This window comes from Callithrix jacchus, chromosome 17, assembly GCF_049354715.1.
Source record: "Callithrix jacchus isolate 240 chromosome 17, calJac240_pri, whole genome shotgun sequence".
NCBI classification, from domain to species: Eukaryota; Metazoa; Chordata; class Mammalia; order Primates; family Cebidae; genus Callithrix; species Callithrix jacchus.
In genome coordinates this window covers 40,142,700-40,166,847 of record NC_133518.1, presented here as the reverse complement: position 1 = coordinate 40,166,847, position 24,148 = coordinate 40,142,700, and the positions used below count along the sequence as shown (strand labels likewise).

At 37.0% G+C, this 24,148-nt stretch overlaps 1 long non-coding RNA gene across 3 annotated transcripts in view; it reads left to right on the top strand.

Moving 5' to 3' along the window:
• LOC128929968 (uncharacterized) overlaps window positions 1-24,148 on the top strand; it is a 508,389-nt gene that overhangs the window by 184,240 nt on the left and 300,001 nt on the right. For all 3 annotated transcript variants that reach the window (XR_013528585.1, XR_013528583.1, XR_013528584.1), the window contains exon 3: window positions 17,286-17,442. This is a non-coding gene — a long non-coding RNA (uncharacterized LOC128929968). The remainder of the gene's footprint in view (window positions 1-17,285; window positions 17,443-24,148) is intronic.

The window sequence follows — 24,148 nt, the reverse complement described above, 5'->3', positions numbered from 1 at the left end:
GTAACACTAGAAACTATAAAAGGCAGGAAATGATCCCTCCCTAGAGCATTCAGAGACAGTACAGCCCTGCTGACACCCTGATTTAAGATTCAGATTTCTTGCCTCCATAAGTGTGAGATAATAAATTTCTGTTGTTATAAGTCACCAAGTTTGTGAGTATTTCTTTTTTTCTTTTTTTTTTTTTTGACAGCCCTGGGAAACTAATGCACAGCTTCCTTCAGGAAGTGACATCTAAGCCAACCTCTGGAAAAGGAATATATTGGAAGTGGATTCTGAGACAATTTAGTGGGCAGAATGTTTATTAGAGAGAACCATTAGGAGCTACATTTGTGAAAGGAAGGGGAAGAAATAGTATTCAGCAGAGGGAGAAGTCAAACTGTGATGCCAGCCTCAGGGGACCCCGTGGGGAGCTCTGCAGCTACAATGGTCCATTCAAGTTGCTGGAAGACACTCCACTCAGTCGTTGGATGTGGGTCTCTCCAAGAAGGGTATGCTTTTGGGCAAGGTGGGTGGATCCCTGCAGCTGAGGCAGTCCTTGAAGGGACTTACAGTTGAAGTTGTGTATCAGTAGTATACCCAGCAGCTGGGACATCACATCTTTCCTGAGGGAGGATTTGAGTGGCAGATCTTCGTGTCACCATAGGAGTCAGCAAATAAGGGAGTGTGAGGTAAAAACAGTGTCAGACCAAGGTGATGACACGTATGAAAGCCCTGAGGTGGGATGGTGATTAAAATATTCTTGAAAATGAAAGAAAAGTAACACAGATGATAAAAAAGGAGAGTGGTTCAAAATAAGACCAATAAGAGCAGAGGGCAGGTTATAGGAAGCCTAAGTATACTCTATCTTTATTCTAAGAACAATAGGAAGCCACAAAGGTGATTAGTAGATAAGGCTTGAGGTGACAAGATCAGATTCACATATCAAAATATCAACAAGGCTGCAGTGTGTGCAATAATGGCATACTCACACGGGGAAACAGGAGGGTTTCACTTTAGAATTCTTCCCGAAAGAGACAAAATTCCTTGGCCTGGGGTGGTGCGTTGTTGGTGGAGATACATGGAAAGACTTGAGAATGTTTTAGGATGTACCTTAACTTATACAGAGAGAGAAGCAGACCTATTAAGGATGACTTCCAGTTCCTTGCTAAGACGGAAAAGCTTTGAGGAAACAAGCTGAGCACAGCCAAAGCAGGAATTTGGTGTTAGGCATAAAGGGGTTGAGTGCTAGGGGCTGTCAATGAAGGACAATCCCTTATGAGTTACATATGCGTGTGAGTGAAGCGTCTGCATACCCAAATAAGGCATCTGGCCCGGAGATAAATGTGAGGGATTTAAACTGATTCTAAGGGTGGCTAAAGGCAGTTAGAGAGGAAGGAAATGAAGAGAAAAAGAGCCGGACCTGAGTTGTGAAACTGATGTTTAAAAATGAAGAAAGAGGCCAGATGCAGTGGTTCATGCCTGTAATCCCAGCAGCACTTTGGGAGGCTGAGGCAGGCAGATTACTTGAGGTCAGGAGTTCAAGATCAGCCTGCCCAAGATGATGAAACCTTGTCTCTTCTAAAAATACAAAAAATATAAAAATAAGGTAGGTGTGGTGGCGGGTGCTTGTAATCCCAGTTACTGGAGAGGCTGAGGAAGGAGAAAGGCTTGAACTCTAAAGCAGGGGTTGCAGTGAGCTGAGATTGCATCACTGTACTCCAGCTTGGGCAATAGAGTGGGACTCCATCTTAAAAAAAAAAAAAAGAAAGGAAGAAAAATAGTAAACAGGAAGGACCACAGAGATAGGAGAGCCGTGAAGTCTGAAACTGAACATCTTTGTAATTTTGTTAGAAATATTGTTTTATATTTTTGCAATTACAGTATCAACAGGGAAAATATGCATCCTTTCATTTTTTTCCTGATCCAAAAGACATAACTGTCTGAGACGAGAAATACGGATAATTATCTTAAGATGAGTGAATTCTCTCCTAATCAATAAACTCATACAATTTTAAAAAATGACCTCTTCTAACGATAGTAGAACTAGACTGACAAAAGTGAGGAAGCATTTTTAAGTTTCTGCTGTCAGAGGATTAACCTAATTAGTGTCCGAGAAAGCCAAAGTGTTCCTTTGACTATTTGACAGGTCATTCTGTTATTTTAGTGTAAACTTTAAAAGTTAATAAGCTTGAGACAGATTTAATTCTCTTTCCCCTTCCAGACTTTTTGGTAAGATTTTAAACATTTTGGAAGGTGGAGGGCTGGAAGGTGGAATTTAAGGAATGATATATGTTATTTATACAGAAGAACATGCAGAGCTGCCTTGAGTTGTAGCATTTGATGGACTAATTAGGTGTCTTCATGCAGTCTAGGGCTATGGGCCAGCTAAATCTTTGTAGACTAAAAACATTATTATGCAAGAGAGATGTTGCTTGTCTGCCTACCGTGGAAATGAAAATGTTCCTCCTAGTTAATCAATACAAGCTAAAGGATAGAGGACCTTTTTTGTTTTGTTTCGTTTCATTTTCTGTGTTGTTCAGAATAATATTACTAGTGAATACTATATCAGTATAAGGGTGGATGAAGTCCAAGTATTGTAATTATGGACTAAGAATTAAGACTTCTTAGACAGTGCTTTAGGTTAAAATAGCAGTGCTTAACACTGAAGCTAAATGCATTCACAGTGGGAGAGAAGTGCACAAATGTTCATAAATGCATGTAGTCTCCTGAGTAATCATAGGGAAGAATTAAAGTCAATGTACAAGAATTAAAGTCAACATACAATAATACAACCACCACGGGCCAGTATTTATCTTTGAAAGAAGCAACATATCACTGCAGACATCTGTTTTTTTAAATAAATTCTTCTCATACAATTGGTTTTATTGTGTGAATAATAACCGATTCTGCTATTTACACTGAAATAGCTATGTGTGCCCTCTGTAAGCCAAGTTCCTATGTTTCCTCATCTAAGATGCCTACTTTCTTTGGTTGTTATGAAGAGTCTTGCTCTGTCGCCCAAGCTGGAGTGCAATGGCATGATCTCAGCTCACTGTAACCTCCACCTCCCAGGTTCAAGCAATTCTCCTGCATCAGCCTCCCGAGTAACTGGGGATTACAGGCAAGTGCCACCATGCCCGGCTAATTGTCATATTTTTAGTAGAGAAGGGGTTTCACTGTGTTGGCTAGGCTGGTCTTGAACTCCCGACATTAGTGATCCACCTGCCTCAGCCTCCCAAAGTGCTGGGATTACAGATGTGAGCCACAGAAACGGGCCTGTTATGATAATTGAACAACTATACATGCAAAGTCCTTAGCACGCTGCCTGGTCCATGCTATGCATGAATGCATGTTGGGGCACTATTATGGTAACTCACATGACTAGAAGACTTACTAAATGTCCAAGTGATAATATTAAAGGGCTTATAGAGATTTTATCCAGAGGTAGGGTGAAATCAGAAGGGGATTGTACAGTTAATTGACAGAAAGAAATGTTCTGATTTTACTGAGTCTTGATGTAACATATTCGTTACATTACAAAATTATATGTAAAACATTATTGGGACATTATTTATGACATTGAACAACTGAAAACAGCTGTAACATCTATTTTTAAAAGAATTATTTTTAAAATTATCGTACATATATTCCACTGAAAAAATAAAGCCATAGAAAAATAATTTATGTATATTGATATGAAAAATTTCCCAAAATATAAAAAGAAAGAAAAAATAAGCAATTAAGATAACTCTGTGTATAATGTGGCTAAAATTTTGTTAACCTATATGTGTGTGTGTATATATATATATAAATGTATGTGTGTGTGTGTGTGTGTGTGTGTAAATGACTAAAGTATTTGAAAAACATAACTGGAGTATAAATAATTGGTATCTCTGGGGAAGAAAATGAGATTAAAGTTGGCATAGGAGCATTAAGGGGACTTTCATTTTATATCTGCTATTGGTTTGCCCTTTAGAAAAGCAGGAATCTATATACATGTTTGTTTACAATGTGAACAAATACAATGTTTAAAAGATATGGAAATAAATATAGTATGTTAATAAGTTACAAATGAAGAAAAAGAGCTAAGGAATACATTAAAAGTGTTCGACCATACTTACATTTACGTAAACAGAACACAACATTTTATTACATTCTATTTTATATCAACTTGGAAAAGATCACTCATGGTTGAGTGGCCCAAATATACAAATAATTCTGGTAATATATATACACGAAAATAGAACAGCAATCTTGTGTGTGTGTGTGTGTGTGTGTGTGTGTGTGTGTGTGTGTGTTTTTAAGAGAGAAAAAGAGGAAGAGAGAGTGAAGAGGGGAAAGAGTAGTAATAATAACTAAAAACCTTCATTAAATTTCTGCTTTTAGTATATGAGCAGTATTTCCTACAAAAATGCTTATTATAGAGTTTTTATAACAGTAAGCGATCAGGAATATTGCTTGTTTGACAATAGCAGATTGAGTAAATTATGACACATTTGAACAATAAAATGATATGCCACATTTAAACACTGTAGAAGAAAATATGTTTATATACAAAGAGATGTAGACAGTTCCATTATGGTTTTTTGTATGACATACAGGTTATAAAATTATATGTACTGTATGAAACTGTTTATTTAAAATCTGTAAGACTATGTGCAAATATATTATCACAAGTATAGTTAGGAAAATCATGAAACAAATGAGTAATGGGTCCTACCAGTTATCAAAAGATATTATTAAACTAATTTATAAATCCTTTAAAACATTATCTGTGGATAATGCAATTACAAGTTTGTTTTTTTCATTTTTTGTGCTTATCTGCAGTCTTATTTTTCTACAATTACTCTGTATTTAAAATATAGTAAAGTTGATATCAAAAAAACTCATCAAGTAACAATAACTTTTCATAAGTTGTTTTTAATACTCACAATATTCTCACATATTTAGAAAAGCTAAAGGGTAGGTTTCAGTTCTTCCCATTTCTGTGTGCTTAAATGTCACTTTGATTTGGTTGAGGGTTACATTTCCTTTCAGAACATTCTTTTCTCATCTTTTTGTTGTGTTTTGACTCTTGGAGTAAATAGAAAGAAAGAAGAATGTAGCATAATATACAGCATTTGCCCATTTGCAACAGAATCTTCTACCCCAAGACAGCAGTTCTCAGACTTTAAAGTTCATGGCACCTGGAGAACTTATGGAAACACAGTGTCTTTGGCTCTACCCCTAGAGTTCCTGATTTAGAGATTCAGTGTGGGGCGTTAAAATATTCATTTCTACACTTTGGGAGGCCGAGGTGGGCAGATCACAAGGTCAACAGATGGAGACCATCTTGGCCAACATGGTTAAACCCCATCTCTACTAAAAATACAAAACATTAGCTGGGCGTGGTGGCACATGCCTGTAGGCCCAACTACTTGGAGGCTGAGGCAGAAGAATCCCTTGAACCCAGGAGGTGGAGGTTGCAGTGAGTTGAGCTCATGCCACTGCACTCCAACCTGGTAACAGAGAAAGACTCCGTCTCAAAAACAAAACAAAACAAAGAAAAACGAAAATATTTATTTCTACGAAGTTCCCAGGTGCTGCTGATGACACTAGTCTGAGCCCACACCTTGATAACCACTGCGCCTGGGCAGAAGCTTGTGTTTTCTGAGTTGGAACAGCCAGCTTCATTGACGCACTTTGCCTTCTACAGGGGTATTGTGAATAGATAAAATGGAATCTAACCAAACCTGTAACATTCCCTCCATGTTCTTTCTCCTCCCTGCTTTTTAGGAAAAAGGTTAATTGGATAATGGGGAAATTGAATCTTTCTTTATAACAAGCTCTATAAGATTTGCTGGTCTATAGTTATTTCTGAGAGCTGAATATGACCAGCCTGAATATCTAAATTATTTGAAGCTTTACACAGGGTCTACCTATAAAATGTACTGATTCTAAATTCTAATTTGGGCTACCTGAATTTTATTTACCATTTGTTTTACTTCTCTAATACATCTGTGTTCCTTGTTTGCTAGTTTCTTTTCTAAATTTTGATTTATAAAAAGATTGTGGAGTTATATTAGTGATTGGCCTATAATTTTCTTTTCTTGTACAGTCTAGTTTTTGCCATCAAGGTTACATTAACTAAAAAAATGAGCAAGGACATAATATTTGTATCTATGTTCTCCAGAACAAGATGCCTGTAAACTCATCTTAGTCTAATATGCTTTTGGGGGGCTTTTGTTTGTTTCACTTTTTTGGGGTTTTTTTGTTTGTTTTGTTTTGTTTGAAATATTTTTATCAGCAACACTTTTTAAAAATGTTTCCAGTGAATTTTGTTGCAGTATACACTATAAACTCATAAAGGTAGATGTCAACAAACTTTCACAGAACAAACACAGCTATGTCACTACCGCAAATGAAGAGAGAATAGCATCCCACAAGCACACCTTATAGCGTCTCCTTGTAAGTGCCTCCAATATCCTAACATCTACCAACTTCTTAGTGAAAAGAAATAAAGGCTAATAAATAACAATCTAAAATGAGGCTGAATTTATTAGCATGCCTGGCAAGGAAGCGCAGCATTGTTCAAGTACAAATTCAGTTTCTCTTTATCTAGAAATGGAAGAGCTTGATGTAGATCAAAAAAGGAGAAAGTTTATAAAATTAGGCAGCTTTTTGAGTTCAGGTCTCTGGCTGGTTTACAGGGTGGATGGTAGATTCTTCGTTGTCAGGGGCCACTATCAAGGTTCACTTCATTGCTAACTGAAAGCCTGATTTTAATCAAGTCAAAACTGGGTTGTGTAAAATTCCAGAGAGCTTAAATTGTTCAGGATACACAACTGTGCATGCATGCTCAAAGTCGAGCAAAACATTTCTTTAAAACAATAGATTGGGGGGGAGGACTCAAGACAGCGCTGTGAGAACAACCCAGGATTGGAGCTCTCATTGAATCCGTGGAGAGGTGAGTTGGAGCTGCATTTCCAGACTGATCTTTGTTGCCCACAGAACAGGAAAATTCCCAAGAATAAAGGAGATGCGGGATGCCAGGCAGTACCTCTGCCTGGAGAAGCCAGCAGCCAGGGTGGTGGTGGCTGGCCCTACCCAGCACTCCCCACAGGGCGCGCTTGTCTGAGTGTCCTGTTGAACCGGCATCCTGAGACTTGAGAGGGCTGGACTTGAGACTGAACGAGACTTGGACAGTGGGCCAGCCCAGGGGATTGCAGGGACAGAGCGTTTGGGATAGCCCAGTGGGACGAACAAAACTGCGATTTCAAATGATCCCAAGCAGATGGTCCGAGATGCTCTGCGGGGGAGCGGCGTCCACCATTACTGAGGCAACCCGCCACAACTGAGATACACGTCAACTGCTGATGCAGCCAGCCGTTGCCGAGGCAACCCGCTACAACAGAGAGACTCCGCCGCAGGGCATGGCGGAGACCACAGCAGAACAGCAGAGTCTGCAGCAATAGGGCGAACCTCACAACAGCAGGGCGGAGCCTCGGCAGGCAAACAGTGGTTAGTCTGCCTCCTAGCTGGGCAGGACACCTCAACAGACATCCAAATTTAAAGCCCGAACCCCCCAACACAGAGCATTTGAGAAAAAAAGGGTTTTTTTAATGAGCTCTGTTGCAGCAGAATCAAACATAGCAGCCTAACCGCCCTATATGAACAACAGAGCTCACAGCTCAGCAATTGAGCTCCTATAAAGTACAGACTGTCTCCTCAAGCAGCTCCCTGACCCCTCTATATCCAAAAGACTGACATGTGGCAGGCATCATCCTGGGACAAAGATAGCATAAAAAGAAACTGGTAGCATCCCTCACTGTGCCACAGCTGCTAGAGGTGCACCCCAGACAAGCAGGGCCTGGAGTGGACCTCAGCAGTCATACAGCAAAGGAGCTAGACTGGTTGAAGGAAAACCAAGTAACAGAAATACTTCATCATCAACAATCTGGATGTCCACTCAGAGACCCAATCGAAAAGTCAGCAACTACACAGACGACAAGCGAACAAATCAACAAAGATGGGAAGAAACCAGTGAAAAAAGGAGGAAAACACCCAAAACCAGAAGACCTCGCCTCCTAGAAAGGACCAAAACTCCTCACCAGCAAGGGAACAAAGCTGGACGGAGAATGACTGTGATGAAATAACAGAATTAGACTTCAGAAGGTGGATAATGAAAAATTTTTGTGAGCTAAAAGAATATGTATTAAATCAATGCAAAGAAACTAAGGAACTTGAAAAAAGACATGAGGAAATGATAACAAGAATGGATAACTTAGAGAGGAATATGAATGAATTAAAGGAGCTGAAAAACACAATACGAGAACTTTGCGAAGCATGCACAAGTTTCAATAGCCAAATTGACCAAGCAGAAGAAAGAATATCTGAAGTCGAAGACCAACTCAATGAAATAAAATGAGAAATCAAGATTAGAGAAAAAAGCGCAAAAAGGAATGAACAAAGTCTCCAAGAAATGTGGGACTATGTGAAAAGACCTAACCTACGTTTGATAGGTGTACCAGAAGGGGACGAAGAGAATGAATCCCAGCTGGAAAATACTCTTCAGGACATCATCCAGGAAAATTTCCCCCACCTAGCAAGACAGGCCAACACTCAAATGCAGGAAATAGAGAACACCACAAAGATATTCCGCAAGAAGAGCAACCCCAAGACACATAATCGTCAGATTCACCAAGGCTGAAATAAAGGAGAAAATACTAAGGGCAGCCAGAGAGAAAGGTCGGGTCACCCACAAAGGGAAGCCCATCAGACTCACAGCAGATCTCTCGGCAGAAACACTACAAGCCAGAAGAGAGTGGGGGCCAATATTCAACATCCTTAAAGAAAAGAACTTTCAACCCAGAATTTCATATCCAGCCAAACTGAGCTTCAGAAATGAAGGAAAAATAAAATCCTTTGCGAACAAGCAAGTACTCAGAGAGTTTGTCACCACCAGGCCTGCTTTACAAGATCTCCTAAAAGAGGCACGACACATAGGAAGGAACAACCAGTACCAGCCATCACAAAATCACACTGAATGCTAAAGAGCATCAACATAATGAAGAATCTACAACAACTAACAGGCAAAACAGTCACTTAGCATCAAAATGGCAGTATCAAATTCACACATAACAATATTTACCCTAAATGTAAATGGACTAAATGCACCAATCAAAAGACACAGACTGGCAAATTGGATAAAAAGCCAAAACCCATCAGTGTGCTGTATCCAGGAAACCCATCTCACATGCAAGGATACACAAAGGCTCAAAATAAAGGGATGGAGGAAGATTTACCAAGCAAATGGAGAGCAAAAAAAAAGCAAGAGTTGCAATTCTCATCTCTGATAAAATAGACTTTAAAGCAACAAAGATCAAATGAGACAAAGAAGGCCATTACATAATGGTAAAAGGATCAATACAACAAGAAGAGCTAACGATCCTGAACATATATGGACCCAACACAGGAGCACCCAGATACATAAGGCAATTTCTTAATGACTTACAAAGAGACTTAGACTCCCACACAATAATAGTGGGAGACTTTAACACTCCACTGTCAATATTAGACAGATCAACCAGACAGATAATCAACAAGGATATCCAGGGTTTTAACTCAGATCTGGAGCAAGCAAAGCTGATAGACATTTACAGAACTCTCCACCCCAAAACCACAGAATACGAACTCATCATTTTTTATGGCTGCATAGTATTCCATGGTGTATATGTGCCACATTTTCACCATATACACCATGGAATCCTATGCAGCCATAAAAAATTAGAATTTCAGTATTTTACATGAGAGAGCATATTGAGTTGGTGTATATACTCCAAAACAGAGTACATTCTTCTCAGCACCACATCACACCAACTCTAAAATTGACCACATAATTCGAAGTAAAGCACTGCTCAACAAATGCAAAACAACTGAAATCATAACAAACAGCCTCTCAGACCATAGTGCAATCAAGTTAGAACTCAGAATACAGAAACCAACCCAGAACCGCACAGCTTCATGGCAACTGAACAACTGGCTCTTGAATGTTGACTGGGTAAACAATGAAATGAAGACAGAAATAAAGAAGTTCTTCAAAACCAATGAAAATTAAGACACAACATTCCAGAACCTCTGGACACATTTAAAGCAGTGTCTAGAGGAAAGTATATAGCAATAAGTGCCCATATGAGGAGAATGGAGAGATCCAAAATTGACACCCTATTGTCAAAACTGAAAAAGCTAGAGGAGCAAGATCAAAATAACTCAAAACCCAGCAGACGACAAGAAATAACTAAGATCAGAGCTGAACTGAAGGAGACTGAGACACGAAAAACCCTTCAAAAAATCAATAAATCCAAGAGCTGGTTTTTTGAAAAGATCAACAAAATAGACAGACCACTAGCCAGATTGATTAAAAATAAAAGAGAGAACAACCAAATAGATGCAATAAAAAATGATAAAGGGGAAATCACCACAGATTCCACAGAAATTCAAACCATCATCAGAGAATATTACAAACAACTCTATGCACATAAATTAGTAAACCTGGAAGAAATGGATAAATTCCTGGACTCCTGTGTCCTCCCAAGCCTAAACAAGGAGGAAGCTAAAACTATGAATAGACCAATAACAAGGTCAGAAGTCGAGGCAGCAATTAAGAGCTTACCACTCAAAAAAAGCCCAGGTCCAGACGGGTTCACAGACAAATTCTACCAGACACACAAAGAGGAGCTGGTACCATTCCTTCTAAAACTATTTCAAACAATCCAAAAAGAGAGAATCCTTCCCAAATCATTTTACAAGACCAACATCATTCTGATACCAAAACCCGGCAGAGACCCAACGAGAAAAGAAAACTTCAGGCCAATATCCATGATGAACATAGATGCAAAAATCTTCAATAAAATATTGGCAAGCCGATTGCAACAGCAAATCAAAAAACTTATTCATCATGATCAAGTAGGATTCATCCCGGGGATGCAAGGCTGGTTCAACATACGCAAGTCTATCAACGTAATTCACCACATAAACAGAACCAAAAACAAAAACCACATGATTATCTCAATTGACGCAGAGAAGGCATTTGACAAAATTCAACAGCCCTTTATGCTAAAAACCCTCAATAAACTCGGTATCGATGGAACGTATCTCAACGTAATAAAAGCTATTTATGACAAACCAACAGCCAATATCATACTGAATGAGCAAAAACTGGAAGCATTCCCTTTGAAATCTGGCACTAGACAAGGATGCCCTCTTTCACCACTCCTATTCAATATAGTACTGGAAGTCCTAGCCAGAGCATTCAGGCAAGAAAAAGAAATAAAGGGTATTCAAATTGGAAAGGTGGAAGCCATACTGTCTCTATTTGCAGACGACATGATAGTATACCTAGAAGACCCCATTGCCTCAGCCCAAAAGCTCCTGAAACTGATAAGCAACTTCAGCAAAGTCTCAGGATATAAAATCAATGTGCAAAAATCACAAGCATTCCTCTACACCAATAACAGACTTAAAGAACGCCAAATCAAGAACGAACTGCCATTCACAATTGCTACAAAAGGAATAAAATACCTTGGAATACAACTCAAAAGGAACGTAAGGGACCTCTTCAAGGAGAACTACAAAGCACTGCTCAACGAAATCTGAGAGGACACAAACAGATGGAGAAATATTCCATGTTCATGGTTAGGAAGAATTAATATCATGAAAATGGCTATACTGCCCAAAGTAATTTACAGAATCAACGCTATCCCCATCAAGCTACCATTGACTTTCTTCACTGAACTGGAAAAAACCACCATGAACTTCATATGGAACCAAAAGAGAGCCCGCATAGCCAAGTCAATTCTAAGCAAAAAGAACACAGCAGGGGGCATCACACTACCGGATTTCAAACTATACTACAAGGCTACAGTAATCAAAACAGCATGGTACTGGTACCAGAACAGAGATATAGACCAATGGAACAAAACAGAGGCACCGGAGGCAACACAACATATCTACAACTATACAATCTTGGATAAACCTGACAAAAACAAGCAATGGGGAAAGGATTCCCTGTTTAACAAATGGTGTTGGGAAAACTGGCTAGCCATGTGCAGAAAGCAGAAACTGGACCCCTTCCTGACACCTTACACTAAAATTAACTCCAGATGGATTAAAGGCTTAAACATAAGACCTGGCACCATAAAAACCCTAGAAGAAAATCTAGGCAAAACTATCCAGGACATAGGAGTAGGCAAGGACTTCATGAACAAAACACCAAAAGCAATGGCAACAAAAGCCAAAATAGAGAAATGGGACCTAATGAAACTCCACAGCTTCTGCACGGCAAAAGAAACAGTCACTAGAGTGGATCGGCAACCAACAGAATGGGAAAAAATTTTTCAGTTTACCCATCTGACAAAGGGCTGATATCCAGAATTTACAAAGAACTCAAACAGATTTACAGAAAAAAAACAAACAAGCCCATTCAAAAGTGGGCAAAGGATATGAACAGACACTTTACGAAAGAAGACATATATGAGGCCAACAATCATATGAAAAAATGCTCATCGTCACTGGTCATCAGAGAGATGCAAATCAAAACCACATTGAGATACCATCTCACGCCAGTTAGAATGGCGATCATTAAAAAATCTGGAGACAACAGATACTGGAGAGGATGTGGAGAAAAAGGACACTTTTACACTGTTGGTGGGAGTGTAAATTAGTTCAACCATTGTGGAAGACAGTGTGGCGATTCCTCAAGGCCTTAGAAATAGAAATTCCATTTGACCCAGCAATCCCATTACTGGGTATATATCCGAAAGACTATAAATCGTTCTACTATAAGGACACATGTACACGAATGTTCATTGCAGCACTGTTTACAATAGCAAAGACCTGGAATCAACCCAAATGCCCACTGATAATAGAGTGGATTGGAAAAATGTGGCACATATACACCATGGAATATTATGCAGCAATCAGAAATGATGAGTTTGTGTCGTATGTAGGGACATGGATGAATCTGGAGAACATCATCCTCAGCAAGCTGACACAAGAACAGAAATTGAAACACCGCATATTCTCACTCATAGGCCGGTAATGAAAAATGAGAGCACATGGACACAGAAAGGGGAGTACTAAACACTGGGGTCTATTGGGGGGCAAAGGGGGGGGCCAGTGGGAGGGGGAGGTGGCGAGGGATAGCCTGGGAAATGCCAAACGTGGGTGAAGGGGAAAAGGAAAGCAAAGCACACTGCCATGTGTGTACCTACGCAACTGTCTTGCATGCTCTGCTCATGTACCCCAAAACCTAAAATCTAATAAACAATTTAAAAAAAAAAAAAAACAATAGATTAGTTTGAACTCTGTAATAGTGAAATCATGCAGTATGTGCTGTTCAGTGTTTGGCTTCTTTTGCTCAATATTACATTTATGAGACTTATATTTGTAACTGCATAAATGAGCATACATTCATTCTAATTATAGTGTTCTCTCATGCGAATATAATTTATTCATTTATGTTATTGTTAATAAATACTTGGATTGTTTCAATATTTTTTTCTTACACCTAATCTACTATGAACTTCCTTCTAATATTTTTGTATCATACATAAAAACACACACACACAAACACTTGGGAATATGTCTGGGAATAGAATTGTTGAGTCATAGGGAGGGCATATGAGAGCTTTAGTGCACACTGCCAGTTTTCCCTAGGAGTCAAACAAATTTACAATCCTACCAGCAGGAAATTAGCTCCAGTTGCTTCACATTCTTGTCAATATTTATTGTTGTCAGTCATTTAATCTTAGCCATCTCAGTGAATGCATAGTGGTATCTCATTGAGGTTTTAATTTGCATTTTCCTCATCACTAGTGAAATAAAAAATATTTTTATATGTTTATTGACTGTGTAGATATCTTGTGAATTTCTTGTTCAAGTATTTTCCATTATTTTTTCTCTGTCAAAGAATTGTAAGAATATCTATCATCTACAGATGCACACACACATACATACATATACACTTCAGTTTGAGGTCTTTATGGATATATTAATACAAATATCTTCTAGTGTGTGGCTTGCATTTTCACTTTTGTTTTCTATGGCTTGTATTTGTATGCTTTTAATGGTGCCTTCTATTAAACAGAAATTCATGATAAATAAATGTTTAGGAAATTTGAAAGGATCTGGGTTAATTCAGATTTTTCTCTTTCTTCTTGTGTCTATGTTCAGAGTTGTAATTTACCAGGATATCATCTCTTTAATCTAATTAAAACTTTTTGGCATAAAGTTGCTCTTTCTACTATATTATAATTAAAAAAAAACTTTACTCAATTTATAGTCATGAACTCTTTTTTCTTCCTGTGTTTCATTTTGCCCATTGTATCTTTTTCACTTGCCAAATATTGTCACAATTTTGTCTATTTTCTTAACAGGTTCAGATCTTTAATATATTTCCATCATTGTAGCATCTTGGTTAATCAAGAGAGACTTTATCCTACATCACTAATTTATTCAAAACTCTTCTAAATTTTATCCAGAATATGGAAGACTTGGAATTCTTTACTTGGACAGTGTTAGTTTAAAAACATTAGTCAAAAAATCCTATAGGAAACAGGATATAGAATATTTAAATACCAACTATTATGGCCTGGCTTTCATTTTCGGTTATACGCTGAATTTACAGACATTTTCTGAAATTCATCCATTCTATTATATTTTTAATCAAGCTTTCCATCTCATTTTATGTGTGGGGCTGAGAAATATGCTAATGCAGACAAGAAATTATGTTATATGAAACTATTACTTATGAAATAGCTGAATAAACATGTTGGAGGAATCTAGGTCATGATTCCTACAATAATTTTACTTTAGTCTAAGTAAAAGTGGTTATGAAAGCATCAAAAGGGAAGTTCTTTTTTGCTTCAGACATAAAGCCACACAGGGTCCCTGGCTTCTAGTGGAGGCGTGTTTTTCACTTAAACGTGAAATGGAGGTTGCTTTTTCCCACTCAGACCCAGAGCAGAATAGAAATCCCTTCCCACCACAGCAGGTCAGCTCCAAGTAGAGATTGAGAAAGAGAGAAAGACAGCATTATACAGAAATAAAACAAGGCTATTTCTGGAAAATATGTTATTGGTGACAGTCATTTTCCAGAACATATTTTTTAAAAGAGAGAGAGAGAAACTCTTTAGGTGTTTTAAGAGCAGAGATCCTTGGAAGACAACCCCTTCTTTCTCCACCCTTCCCTGCAAAAAATCAGTCATTAAGGACACACATGCAAACTCTTAGCAATAAGAAGATGAAACGATTTTTTTTGTAATTAATATAAAACTAATTTTTGTAATTATTATAAAATATCAGCTGTGAGTAAATACCTGCTCCTTGTCAGAGAATGTTGAAGTGTTCAAACTCTTGAATATAGAAAAAGACCAGAAATTTAAGTAGAACCAGTTAAGAGGGTGAAGGGAAGAAAATACAGAAGGAGCAGATGAGGAGCATGACTAGGGCAGGTGAGTTTGCATATTTCAAGTGTGCCAGCCTACACAACCTTGCATCCACAGCAGGCATTGCTATTTCAATAGGGCATTTTTTTTTCCTGCTAATCTCAAGCCTCAACAATCCTCCTTGGCTATATACTTGAGACTGCCATTTTTAATCTACCTATAAGTTTTGGCCCATGAGAAGCAACTACTTTGCTTTCATGGGGTTAAAGTCTTTTGTGAGAGTATTAGTTGGAGAAGTAAAAATGACAGTTAATAGCAAATTTATATTGCGTGTATAGTTTGTGTGCCTCTCTGAAGCAAACTCTATTATGCTTATCCCATTGAACACACTCAATCACTGTCAATTAATCTCTGTCTTTTTTTAGATCTTGCATTATATAGCCTTTTCAAGGATTGTTATAGATGGAGGGAGCCCTACCCATGACTGGGAAAGATTTTGGTTTCTAAATTCTGTACAGTATGCTGCCTTAAGGCTTATTTCTGTTGTATGACATTATACATGAAGTCTCTAGCATTTATTTGCTTTCTTTGTTTCAGACTGATTTGTTTCCAGTCCTATGCTGTGACTATGTTTTAATTCTTCTACAAAATTTTCCTTTCTGGGTTGATTTTAGCATGCATATATCTAACACACAAGACTCAGCCCCAGTATCTCAGGAACATTACTCCATGATAGGTATGGGGAGCTTAATATGTGGGCCTCAAGCAGCATGTGATTTGAGTTGATCGTGGGCATTCACCTAGAGCAGAATTGAGCTCTTGGAAAAGTGATTGTGACCAGCGGAAGAAGATTCACATAGGCTGATCGCTTAAGGCATTGATTCTCAACCATGAAGATCTCTTACTAAACAAATTCTGCTCCAAACTGCATCTTGATTTTATAGGTCTTGGATAAGTCACAGACCAAGGCCTGTATTCAAAGCTTCCTAGGCATTTAATATGCATCTGAGGTAGGAAAAAAAGTCATTGTATTATAGGGTAAAGTTTTGTTTAAGGGAAAGGGGCATAATAGGTAGGTGAGTGTGTTTATCAGGTGTTGTTTGAAAGCGGAGGCTTAGTGGTGGCCCAGAGGACCAGACTAGTCAGCTTTGTCACACAGGCTACAAGTGCTCCAGGGTCCATTTGCTTTGAATAACCCTTTATCAGATTAACTCTGTTTCTCTACAATTGATAGGTAATTCCCCAGGGCCACACCGACTTCTTACCATGGCAGAGTCATATTTTCTAGTAAAGACCATTTGTAAGCTATCTTTTGGTATGGTATTTTCAAATGCATTGCTCCTTTCCCCATCCCTCCCACCAGCTTTTTCATCTTCAGGAAACAGAGCCACCTTCATTGTGATGTATGTGGTATTGCTATATTCCTATAGATCTCTTATAGAAACATATGAAACCACAGAAGAAAATGTCAGTTTTATGGCAGGTCTATTCACAGAAAAGAGGGAAGGAATGTGTTTAAGCATTTACATCTACTTTCCCAACACAAATAACAATTTGGATACAACAGAAAGAACCGTAAAAAAAAATTAATAAACGTGAACATGGTTATTGATTTTTCAGTTGTTCAATGAAATGCTTGTGCTCATGTTAAAATACTACCCACACATTTATTCAGATTACTTGTTAAAATGTTATTAAATACTTTCAGTTTTTAACCTTTCATTGAGGTATTTAAGAAGAACCCAATTTACTCCTGCCTTGGAAAATGATAAAATAAACCTTACCAAACATAATATTTTTTTAAGATTTAAGAATTTAGGTGAAGAATTCAAAATAAATTGAGACAATGTATTCATGCTGCAATCTGTTTTCACCTCACAGGAAATGTCTGCTACAGACACAGACTGAAGTGGCGTATATCGTGCTGATTCAGAAGAGAATGAAGGCATTTGTCAAGAGATAATGTCAGACTAATCAGACATGTTTCAACTGATTATTGCATTTGGAGGATTTCCAAATATTTCTTGATCTAAGGAAGGTGAGGTGAGGCTAATCCATGATTTGTCAATCCCACTGAAAAACTATAAAAGCACATTTATGCATACGTAGGTATGCTTCTTTGCTCCAGAAAATAGATCAATAATTAGATCTTATGAGGAAGGTCCCCTTGTGATAATGTAAGAATTTAACTTTGATTTGTTCCTACTGTAACTGGATAATTAATTTTAATTTTCAAAGCCTGAGTCTGTGAGAAAATGATTTAGAATTAATAACTGACCTCCAGCTGTTGAATAAATTATTATTTTGATTACTGAAAATATATGTGTGGAGACTAATATCAGTAGAAGAAATAAAGAGACTCCTAATAAGTAGATGGGTTTTAAGTTCAGTTTGGGGAGTGCATTTATGCTTTGTTACTAAGAGTTAAATTCCATGGTAACTCAGCAAGCAGTATGTTAGTTTAACCATGAAACACTTTATAATAGGCATTGCACATAATTGTCTACTCATATATTAGGTGCAGCCTTTTCAAAAACACAGAGAAATTGAGGCATATATAGGAAAATGTAAAATATTAAGGGGTTGATTTTAATTGTTTCTTGTAAGTAACATCTTAGGCAGGGGTGTGTGCCTTTAAGGAAACAAATGGTTTTAATATGACATTTGTATTTGTTACAGATAACTAAATTGCATAACAGGAGAATTATGCCTATAAAATGTGTATTTCCAAAACATGTCAGTTGAGATTTGTTTTATTAGTTTTGTCCTTATGTCTTTATGGCTGAGGTTATTAATATTACTACTCTTCTCTCAGACACGTGGTTTAAAATGCAGTCATCTTTGACTCATCTTTATTTTCTCCTGTTATTTTCTCTCTCCCTTATTTCAAACCATGTATCCGGTATCTATGTATCTAATTCATGGTTCTTTGTATAACGTTTACCTTCTCAGAAACCACCAATGATTCACCATTGCATACTGTGTTTTAAGTTAAACCCTTTTTTTGCTATTAATGATACCAATATTACTAAGAAAATTCACATTTTCAACAATTGTATTATAAACTCAATTCTTTCAATGTGTATGTGTTAAGAGAAAGTAAGGAAGGGACTAAAATAATACCAGACAACAATAACCAAGTTATATTCTATTAAAAAATTTCTTTGATGAAATTATTATTCAAACTGGGTATGGTAGTATTTTGTGAGAGCTACAAACAATAAACAAAACCAACAAAAATAAACCAAAACGTTCCCAGGAAGTTACTGAAGAGCATGTAAGATCAGACAAGAATCAATAAACTTTGTACAGTCAATATGAATTCTAGTGTTGTTTACAACTTCCAGCAGGAAACAGAAGAAAGAACACCACCTGAGCATCCATTTATTGCACAACAAGCAGGTGCGAGTTCCTACTCTGTTTACTCAATAGCATTTTTCCACTGAACAAGGTGCTTCTTCCCAGTCACAATAACATTATATTATATCCAACAGCTGCTGGAGTAGTGGAAATCTTTCCCTTTAATTATTCAATTGTATTCTCTCTAATTCATATCTCAAAAACTCACACAGTAGGAGACATGCCTAAACAAATTCTTTAGTCTAGGAGTCAGGCAAGGCCCCCACAACATAGTCTTATTTTACTTAACCAGTTCACTTTCTCCTGTGTCCTCAAAATATAGTATAGCCTAGTGATTAGGAATACTGGCTTGACAGTCACTTCACCTCGGTTTACAATCATAACTCCCATACTTGTCAATTGTGCTCTTGGAAGTAGTTATATGAACACTTTGTACCTTAATGTCTTCCTCTGTACAATGGTGATAATTTGATACTACTACTCTCATAACCTTATTGGAGAATTAGATCACAGTCATTAGTTCTACCTGTATATACTATTGGCTATGCCTGGCACTCAATCCTCAAACATCAAAGAGAGCTATTGTTTCCCTCCTGCATCTGGATGGCTATTTCCTAAACATAAGCCTCTTTAGCTCGTTGATCCCTTGATAAACATGCCATTTCATTCTTCTTAGCCTGCTAAAATCTCAATTACCCCGTAGATCTATTTATAATACATATCTTTATAATCCTTTTGATCTGTTCAAATGAATAAAATTTCACTTCCCTTTCTACTTCCTTTCCTCTGAGATTTAAGACCATTAAAGTAATTTTATATGTATATATGTTTTTCCCCTTTGCCAACCTTTCAACCTACAGTAACAAGTTATGAATCTATTGGTTTAAAATACAGCAAAATTCCAGGTTCTATTTTTGGATTTGCCAAGCATATGATGGGAAACAAATCTGAGAAAAAGAAGGATGGTAGGTGCTTCCCTCTTTTGAACTGTGGTCATTTTGGTAAGAACACTTTACTCAATTAAAAGGTAATCAAGTGGTTCCAGGCCTGCTACTAAATACTTATGAGATGATATTTGGAAATATGTATTTCTTCTTTGCGTCATTAAGCCACAGTATGTGCCCAAGGTTCTCAATAAATGGCTGATTATCTGTCAGAATATTCAGTGATCTGGTGGCTGGCACTAATAGCTCAGAATAAGCCATGTTTAACAGAGGATCCATCTGGATGCTTGGTCACTAGTGATAGGTAATACTAGTGGCAGAATTCAGTTTCTCTGAACCTGTGAAAACGTCCTGATTTTATTTGAAGTTCATTTTACTTTCTGTGAGATGAATTTGAGATCAGAGCAAAATATTCAACTCTATTTCTGTTAATCTTGCCCAAACTATAATCCAGGTTGTTTGTTGTGAACTGAACGCGAGCCCAGGAATCTCGTCCAGCGAGAGGGTCTCAAACCTGGAAGAGGGTCCCAAACCTTTCCGCGTGTGCGGAAAGAGACAGAGAGAGGAGGGGTCTGGAGGACTGGATGGGCTACGCCCATACAACGATTTTATGTGCAGTAGGTTTCCTTATATACTTTTTTCTTTAACGTCATTACCTCAATGCAGATCATTACTCAAACATAAAAGGAACAGAAAATTCCTTGGGGGATGATTCTGAGGAACTGTCAAAGGGAACAAATACTAATGTAAAAGATCAATGGGAAATAGGTGATGCTGATTATCGATATTGTCAGAACAATCAGTAACTTGGATAACAATCTTTAATTAACTAGAAGTCACAAGCTCAGCAGTAAACCGTGCATCTGCGAGAGACAAGGAGGTCGCTAGGCTGAAACAATGCCTAGTAAACAAAGTATTAGATCAGGAGCCAGAAAGGGGAACACAATACCCAATTAACTCACTTCAGTGTTCACCTGGCCATTATCTCCTCGGCCAAGAAGGCTGAGGATAGTGTCCTGCTTGATCATTCTCAATTTCCTCTTTCATTCTCTTCTTAATTTCCTCTCACTCATAGCTCAACAGCCTCCAGCCAGGGAAAATGTGTAAGGAGTCAAGCTCACCTAATGGCGGAGGCCAAGTTGTTAGCCTCTCGCAGGGGCGACCCCCACAGTTGTTTCTTAACACACATTTGCATTTTTCACAAATATCGCTTTTAACATTTTTAATGAAATTAAAATCTATGATTAACATTAATATTGTTCAAGTAGCATTTGTAATATAAAAGTTTCAAAAATGAAGATAATTTTCTCTACTGGAGATTTATTTTGCCATTTTTTAACTTGGAAGTCCAGGACTCAAACAAAAGTAGTGTTTGAAAACTGTTGGGGTTGATTATTACTTATACTGGAAGTTCAAAAAAAATGTTTTTAGGAAAAAGAAACCTGTTTTATTCTAATAATTTAAAACTTTAACAGTTAAATTTTTACCAAATTTACGTAGGATTTGCTCTGTAAGAATATACTTTTTCTAATTGTTGACACATATTTATTTTACTTGTTTGTGCATACTAGGTTAATCTATCTAATATACATAGTCATATTAATATATATGTGTGTGTATACATAAGTAGCTAAACATTAATTTTGTTTTTTTAATGTATGATTTAATATTTTGTTATAAATTGCTTTGTGGAGTTCATGGATTTTGTAAATTTGATGGTGGCAGATTATGTACATGTGAGTTAATTGAATAGATCTTTCATAACCTGGCAATTTTTATGCTTTTAGAATTTGCAGAAGTTAATCTTTAATGATGAAATGGTACTTTAGAAACTATTGAGCAAACATAAAATTTTAAGACCAACTTATTTTTATCCTAAGGATTTTCCTATTATGTTAAATTTGTTCTTTCAGTTTGTTTTTAGAGCTCCCCTCAAGAAACATACTCTTTGTTTTTAATGCTCTTTGTAGTCTTTGTAGAAACTAGTGGTCTACAATTAAGTAAATAGCTGTGGGTCTCATTAGAGGGATCCATTCTAAAACAGAAGAGGACAACACTCGGGGAGGCTGCAATGAGACAGAAAATCCTGAGTGTTGGTCCTGTTGTGCAGGTCTTCACCTAGGGCTACAGAAGACTGTACAGCTACAGACAAAATAATGATAAGGTGTACCTATCATGGAAAGCAAGAACATAGGAGTGTATTTATATTACAGTCTGAAGGCAAAAGTAGGGTCATAAATGAGGTTTGGAGAGAAACCCTGTGGTAAGAATCTGTAGAGGTGAGAAAAAAACACTGTGGGATTTAAGGTAGGTTAGGATCTGGCAGTTCAGAGCAATGCCAGGGTATTAGAAACTCACTCTAGTGTGGTCTAAGTTTCCCAATATAGGATTCAGTGGACCTCATCATATAAGCTACATTCAAGGAACTTATGTATGTTATAGAAGTTGATGGTTACATTAAAATATTCATTAAGTTTGAACAGAAGTACTAATTTATGTTTTATCATTATTTCTTGATAGCAATTAGTTATTTGTGGCTTCAGTTACAGAGTCTATTCCAAACAGTTACCAACAGTTTACTTCTTTAATTGCAGAACTTTTACCATTTCCAAATAACCAATGTAATTTTTTTTCCTTTGATATTATTTTATTACCTGAAAACAACAAATTTGAATTTAGATTTATTGTCTTCCTCTGGGACTGAATTTCTCTTGTAATTTTTGTTGTTGTTGTTGTTGATCTGTTTGTTTTTCAGTGACATCCCCACACTTTATGTACCTATGTTTGATTCATCTTTTATTTATTTCCTTCTTTTATACTTAGACCTTGAGGTAGATTGGAAAGTTGCTATCAGTGACAAGTTTAGTTCATTGGGTGCTTTACATTTCTACTTGTTTTTGTACACTTCTGATTTATATGAACAAGCAACTCAGACTAAGCCTCCCTCATTGCCCTAAGAGCTCTTTTATGTTGATTTTCTGTGATTTTAGTGAGGGGATTTATCTCCATGTAGTAACAATAGAAATTAGAGGTGCAACACTACTGGTCAGAATATAGCAACATCCTGAGTGCATTACAAAAGTGTAAAGTGTCCAGCATGTTAAGCAAACATAAAAATAGGGAATGTGGTTTTACTAAATTATCAGAAGTTATGGATCACATTCAAACAGAAATATTCTAATAAATTCAATTCTAAGAAATTCAATATACTTTTAATGTTAATGTTTCTAAAATTTGTAAACATAATTGATGTAAAAAAATCTTGTATGCAGTGAAGTAAATTATAAAGTCTTTGTAATTTCTGAGTTTATGGTAACATGGTCAAGAATTAAAGGTATCTTCATCTGAAACCATTGGGCTACTACTTGAGAAGGGTTATTTGCCTTAATACAATCAGCAGTGATTGAATTTTATATTTGGATCTGCATTTGTCATTTAAAATGTCCACAAAAGCACCCTTAGGGAGCATTAGAACTAAAAGTTACTGTGAAGCTAGGCGATCGTCTACTTTTTGCCCTCTAGCATAATGAAGGTTGTAGTATTGCCAAATTTTTTGGAATTTACTGTAGATTTTTCAAAACTAGATACTGTGACCAACTTTTGATTCTTGGGGGACTACTAATTTAATTAACAGCCATAAACAAAACCAACTTAACTAGAATTTAGCCAAACAGTAAATGGAGAAAAAAAATCTGGTATTTCCTGATTTGTTTCTAAATGATACTGTTGCTCCTAAAATTGCTGGAGAAATCAGTATCATGAGGACTGTTGATCACTGTGATGATACCCACTGATGGTCAAATTTGTCAGAAGAATTTTTAGACTTGACTGTGTCATGGCTTAGATGCTGATATTGGTGAAGAAAGTGACATACAATTTTATAGATAAATGAACATTACGGATAAGTAGTTTTTAAATATGTGCATTTTAATGTCTTTCCTCAAAATGCTATTCTTAATTTGACAATATGCCTCGAAAATCAATACTGTTTTAGGATGAAGGAAATGTGGTAAATTAATGGTGTCATTAGAAGAATGGAGATTGCCATAGAACTTTATTTGCTTTACTCTTAGGATATATAACCTTTTAAGTTATTCTTATTTGTCGTCTTATCTTCCATACTAAAGAGAAATCTTATTGAATGAACAAATCATGAGTATAATTAGCATATACCTAAATTGCCTTGCACTGAAAAGGTGCTTCATAAATTCTTGTTTGCCTGAAGAAATTAGGAGGTGAAGGAACATCAAAACAAAAGGGAAAATAAGAATTAAAGTGAGATGCTATGTCAGAGCCCACGGAAAGATGCTGGTCTGCTTAAACTGACTTTCTGACACTGAAAGACAAACCTCCGAAATTTCCACCCATTCGTATTCATTCATTCACTCACTTACCCAGTCTCTATACATTAGGAAGTCATTGCTTTGTTTTAACCCTTGG